Genomic DNA, 6,642 nt, shown 5'->3' with positions numbered 1-6,642 from the left:
TTGACCTCGTGATCCGCCCGTCTCGGCCTCCCAAAGTGCTGGGATTACAGGCGTGAGCCACCGCACCCGGCCGAGCAGGTCATTCTTTTGATAGCGGGAAGGAAAAAGAGAAGCAGGGGAAGATCCCTGCCCATGGAGAGCTTCCACTCCAGTGTGAGGGGCAGGAAGAGGGTGTTGGGCTTGGAGGAAGGCAGTGCCCGTCTGTGAAATAGGCAGGCTGTGCCCCCTCTCATGCTCCTCCCAGCCTCAGCGTTGCTGTCTCTGGATGCGGCCAGTGCTGGCAGGGGGCCCTGACCCCCATGATTGTTGTAGTGGCCTGGGCCCTGGTGGCTGCTCCCTGCCCTATTCCTGGCCTGCTCTGTGGCCTTGGGCCAGCCACTTTCCCTGTCTGGCTCTCCACTTCCCCTTTTGGAAAATGGGCCGGCCATGGGGCTCTACTTAGTCCCTGGGGTAATTTCCAGCTGGGAGAGTGGCCTTGGGGAGAAAAGTGCCCACACTGGCCTGGGGCATCAGCTGGTCATCTGCTGTCTTGGACAGGGGCCCAGGCATCTGACTTGGCTTCTCTGAGTCCCTCTCTGTGCTCCCATCTGGAAAGAGGGGCAGATTGTTGCTGTGTAGCAGGGTCTTGGTGAGAATAGAAGGCCGAACAGTACCAGTGAGAATCTAAGGTTAGGGGCACAGCAGGGACCTCTGTTCATGGGGCACGGCCTGTGTGCCCAGGTCTTTGCGTGGATTCACCTGTTAGCCTTTGCAACTACCTGAGGGTGACTATGGGCATCTTCATGGTACTGAAGGAAACTTCAGTCCATGTGCCCAGAGTGGTGGCAGCAGGGTCCCCTTAACCATGATGTCCCCACCTGGCTTGGGCAGGTGACTGACAAGCCCTTCTGCTCTCCCATCAGAGAGAGGATGGCTGCCAAAGGGCCAAGTCCCTGCCCGCCGCCTTCCCCCTTCATCCCCGCACAGGCCTGACACTACACCCACTGCTGCTCTTCCCTGCCCCGCCTCCCACCTTTCCCCCGCCACTGGGGCACTGTTATCAGGAGGCATTCCAGGACTGGCTGAGAACAGCTTCCACCCTGGGCCCTTCTGAGAGGATGTGATCACTGATAGGATGCCCCGCTGGGGCCTCCTTTAAGGAATGGGCTCTGGGGTACGAGACGGTGGAACCCAGATAGTCCAGGTTTGCCTCCCAGTGCTGTGTCTTATGAGCTGTGTGACATCAGGCAAGCAGCTCCACCTCTCTGTGCTTCAGTTTCCTCATCTGCAAATCAGGGCCCGCCACAGAGGGCTGGGGTGGTTCACTGAGTTCCTAAGCATGGTGCCCGCCACCCAGCAACACCGTGATGGTGACGCCGTAGCTGTTGTTATCCTCTGAGGACCAACCATCCCTCCTCCTTGTGGGGCCCCTGGTTTATTTGGCCTCTGTGTGCACCCCCTGATGAGGGCATGGCAGGAGGACCCCTCTGGACTTTCTCTTCTCCAGGTCTAGGGGACAAGGAGAGGGTGGAGCTGAGAGAGGCTATGTTCAGAAATTGGGAACCTGCTGTGTGATCTTGGATGGCCCCTCTCCCTTTCTGAGCCTCCATTTTCCGGCCTGCTCTATGAGCATGTGGACCTGGCCCCTTGTTATCTCTGTCACGATACTTTCTGTAGTTCCTCCCTTGGCCAGCCCAGCTACATGGCTTTTGACTGTCTTTCCCACTACGGCATCAGCAGGTGCTCAGCTAAGCGTTGTTGGAGGAGCCCAGCAGCGCACCATTGAGTGACCGTCCAGGGCTTTCCCACTCCCGGCCTTTTGCTTGTGTGGCCCCCTTTGCCAAGAATGTGGCCCCCATTCATCTCTACTTGTGGAAATCCTTCTTGTCCTCGAAGCCCTTCGCAAATGCTGCCTCCCCCAGGAAGCCTTTCCCAGTTTCTCCCAGCCAGAGGGGATGCTGCTCCTTGGAACACTTGCTCTGAGGCTCTCTGGTGGTCCCTGTTACAGTGCACTGCAGTGTCCCTAGTTGCAGATGCATGGCAAACAGGGACTGTACACTTACTAGGAGCCAGGCACAGGGGGAGGCCCTGAGCTTGTGCTGTCTTATTTCATCTTCCACACCAACCTTGCAAGGTGGATATTAATCCTATTATCCCTCCCTTTACAGAACAGAGAACAGAGGCTCAGAGAAGTGAAGCAACTTGGCCAGCTATGAGAGACAGAGCCAGGATTTGAAACCAGGTAAGCTTGTGTTTTTTCTTAAAAAAGGAAAGAAAAAATATCACACACACACACACACACACACACGACAGGGAAAAGTAAGTCTCTCTCACACCCAGGTCTCCTTGCCAAAGGCAACCACTTGAAAAAATTTCTGGTGTATCCTTCCAGGGAGATCCAGGCATATATAAGCATGTATATTAACAATTTTTTTAGCATAATGTGAATTTCAATAATGATGGGAATGCCAGGTGTTGATATTTTTAGCTTCTGCACTTGACTCAATATTACACATTTGCAAAGAATTTTGTTTTTTTCTTAGATAGGATCTTACTCTGTTGCCCAGGCTGTAACGCAGTGTCACAATCATGCTTACTGAGGCCTCGAACTCCTGGGCTCAAACGATCCTACCACCTCAGCGTCCCAAGGAGCTGGGACTGCAGGCAAATGCACCACACCCAGCTAATTATTTATTTTTTTGTAGAGACAGAGTCTCACTATGTTGCCTAGGCTGGTCTCGAATGTCTGGGCTCAAGCAGTCCTCCTGTCTTGGCCTCCCAAAGTACTGGGATTATAGGTGTGAGCCATCACCCCTGGCCAGAAATTTTTTTCTCTTTTTTAGACAAATGATAGCACACAGTCTGCCCTGTCCTCAACTGACTTTTTTCTCTTGACAGTGTACCTCAGAGGTCATTTATTTGTGCTGCATTTTTCTTGTTCATGGTTGCATAGTATTCCACCGCATGTACGGTGGTCACAGTGTACTTAATTTTGGTTGTTTCCAGTCTTTTGCTTGTTCTAGACAATTCCACAAATGAATATCCTCAATCATATGCCTTGTGTTTGTGTGTTCTTTTAGGATTAATTCCACACTGCAGGGTCAGTGGGTGTGTAATTGTGATAGGTATTGCCAAATTGTCCTTCAGAGAGATTGCGCTGGTGCCCCCACACCCTCTGTTCTCCTCACTCTCACCAGCATAGGATGTTATCAAATTTGGGGATAAATTGCATAGGTGCAATTTGCCAAGCTGATAGGTGAACAGTGGCCCCCAGTGTAGTTTATTTGAAAAATGTATATCACAGCTTTACTGAGTTAAAATTCACATAGCATACAATTTATCTATTTAAAGTATACAATTCGGTGGTTTTTAGTAGAGTCACAGAGTTGTACAATCGTCACCACAGTCACATTTAGAACATTTTCATTACCCCACAAAGAAACTTTACCCATTACAGTTACTCCCCACTTCCCCCTAAACTTCCCTTCCCTAGACCTAGGCGGCAACTAATCTAGTTTCTGTTTCAATAGATTTGCCTATTCTGGGCATTTAATAGAAATGAAATCATTCAAGTGTACTCTTTTGTGGCTGACTTCTTTCACTCAGCATAATGTTTTCAAGATTCACTCATGTTGTAGCATGGATCAATATTTCATTCTTTTTTTCTTGCCAAATATTACTCTATCATATGGATATACCATATTTTATTTATCCATTCATCAGTTGATGGACATTTGGGCTTTCTGGCTATTACGGGTAATGCTGTTCTGGACATTCATGTGCAAGTTTTTGTGTAGACATATGTTTTTCATTTCTCTCGGGTGTGTACCTACGAGTAGAATTGCTAGATCATATGGTAATTCCATGTTTAACTTTCTGAGGAACTGCCAGACTGTTTTGCAAAGCAGCTGCACCATTTTACATTCCCATCAGCAATGTCTGAGGGTTCCAGTTTCTCCACATCCTTGCCAACATTTGTCTTTTAGGTTCTAGTCATCCATCCTAGTGTCTGTGAAGTGGCATCTCATGGTGGTTTTGATTTTTTTTTTTTTTTGACAGGGTCTCAGTCTGTTGCCGAGGCTCACTGCAGCCTCAAACTCTTGGGCTCTAACAATCCTCTCATCTCAGCCTCCTGAGCAGCTGGGACCAAAAGTGTGTGCCACCACACCTGGCTCAGGCTCATTTTTTTTTTTTTTTTAGTTTGTAGAGATAGGGTCTCACTGTGTTGCCCAGGCTGGTCTTGAACTCCTGGGCTCAAATGATCCTCTCACCTCGGCCTCCCAAAGTGCTGGGTTTACAGGCATAGTGCCACTGTACTCAGCCGTTTTGATTTTTATTTCCCTAATTACTAGTGACATTAAGCATCTTTTCATGTGCTTATTGGCCATTTGTATATCTTCTTTGGAGGAATGTCTATTCAAGTTCTTTGCCTACTTTTATTATTAATGTAATCTATTTTTTTTGTCTTAGTGACAGGGTCTCACTATGTTGCCCAGGCTAGTCTGGAAGTCCTGGCCTCAAGTGATCCCCCTGCCTCAGCCTCCCAAGTAGCTAGGACTATAAGCGTGTGCCACCATGCCTGGCTTAATTTTTTTTTAATTTTGTAGAGATAGGATCTTACTCTGCCACCCAGGCTGGAGTGCAATGGTATGATCATAGCTGACTGTAACCTCAAATTCCTCGGCTCAAGCAATCCTCCCATCTCAGCCTCCTGAGTAGATAGGACCACAGGCATGCAACACCATGCCTGGCTAATTTTTTTTTTAAATTTTTAATAGGGGTCTCACTGTGTTTCCCAGGCTGGTCTCAAGCTCCTGGCCTCAAGAGATCCTCCTTTGGAAGCCAACTTCTAAAGCACTGGGATTACATGTATGAGCCACTGTAAGAGATCTTTCTATATTGTAGATACAAGTATATGATTTACAAATATTTTCTCCTATTCTGTGGGTTGTCCTTTTACTTTCTTGATATTGTTCTTTGGAAAACAAAAATTTTTAATTGTGATGAGGTGCAGTTTATTTTTCCTTTTGTTGCTTGTGCTCCAGGTGTTGTATTTAAGAAATCAGAATCTGGCCAGGCGCCGTGGCTCACACCTGTAATCCCAGCACTTTGGGAGGCTGAGGCGGGTGGATCACCTGAGGTCAGGAGTTAGAGACCAGCCTGACCAACATGGTGAAACCCCATCTCTACTAAAAATACAAAAATTAGCCGGACGCATTGGCGGGCGCCTGTGATCCCAGCTACTAGGGAGGCTGAGGCAGGCCAATCACTTCAATCCGGGAGGCGGAGGTTGCAGTGAGCTGAGATCGTACCATTTCACTCCAGCCTGGGCAACAGAGTGAGACTTCGTCTCAAAACAAGCAAACGAACAAACAAATAAAGCAACCAAACAAAAAAAGAAATCATAATCCAAGGTCATAAAATTTATGCCTGTATTTTCTTATAAGAATTTTTTATTTTCACCTCTTTCATTTAGGTTTGTGATTCAATTTGAGTTGATTTTTATGCAGGATTTGAGGAAAGTGTCCAGCTTTCTTCTTTTATACATGGATATCCAATTGTTCCTGCACCATTTGTTGAAAAGACAGTTCTTTCTCCCTTGAATTGTCTTGGCGCCCTTGTATAAAATCAATTGACTGTCAATGTGACTCCTTCTTTTTGGACTCTGAATTCCCCTCCACTGGTTTATAAGTCTACACTTATACCAGTACCAAGCTGTCTTTGTTATTGTCGTTTTACAGTTTTGAAATTGAAAAGTGTGAGTCCGCAGACTTTGTTTTTCTTAAAGACTGTTTTGGCTCTTCTGGGTCCCATGACTTTCCATATGAATTTGAAGATCAATTTGTCAATTTTGGCAAAGAAACTAGCTAGAGCTTTGATAGGGAGCAGACCAGCTAGGGAGCATTGCCATCTTAATAATATTTAGGCTTCTGAGCCATGAATACGGGATGTCTTTCCATTTCTTTTGACATTTTTTGTAGTTTTCGGAGTATACACTTTATACTTTTATTAATCTTATTCCTAAGTATTCTTTTGATGCTATCATAAATTTCCTTCTTAATTTTATTTTTGAATTCTTCATTGCCAGACTATAGAAATACAATGTATTTTTATATATTGATTTTTTACTTTACAGCCTTGCTGAACTCATTTATTAGTTCTAATGATTTTTGATGGAATGCTTAGGATTTTCTCTATATAAGATCATATTATCTGTAAATAAAGATAGTTTTACTTGTTCCTTTCTAATCTGGATGCCTTATGTTTCATTTTCCTTCCTAATTGTCCTGGCTAGAAGCTCCAGTACAATCTTGAATAGAAGTGGTGAGAATGGATATTCTTGTCATTTCTGATCTTAGGTGGATGCATGCAGTCTTTTACCATTAAGTAGGATGTTAGCTATGGCGTTTTCTTTTTCTTTTATCTTTTCTTCTTCTTTTTTTTTTTAGACAGAGTCTTACTCTGTCACCCAGGCTGGAGTGCAGGGGTGTGATCTCGGCTCACTGAAACCTTTGCCTCCCGGGTTCAAGCAATTCTCCTGCCTCGGCCTCCTGAGTAGCTGGGATTACTGGCATCTACCACTACACCCAGCTAATTTTTGTACTTGCCGTAGAGACGGGGTTTTGCCGTGTTGGCTAGACTGGTCTCGAACTCCTGACCTCA

General features: G+C 46.1%; 1 long non-coding RNA gene across 1 annotated transcript in view; it reads left to right on the top strand.

Moving 5' to 3' along the window:
- The window catches only part of LOC105502518, a 35,415-nt gene that overhangs the window by 24,362 nt on the left and 4,411 nt on the right, over nt 1–6,642 (top strand). Inside the window, exon 2 of the long non-coding RNA XR_001000357.1 lies at nt 2,148–2,221. This is a non-coding gene — a long non-coding RNA (uncharacterized LOC105502518). The remainder of the gene's footprint in view (nt 1–2,147; nt 2,222–6,642) is intronic.

This window comes from Colobus angolensis, unplaced genomic scaffold, assembly GCF_000951035.1.
Source record: "Colobus angolensis palliatus isolate OR3802 unplaced genomic scaffold, Cang.pa_1.0 Scaffold8, whole genome shotgun sequence".
NCBI classification, from domain to species: Eukaryota; Metazoa; Chordata; class Mammalia; order Primates; family Cercopithecidae; genus Colobus; species Colobus angolensis.
This window is presented reverse-complemented; position numbering and strand designations above follow the sequence as displayed.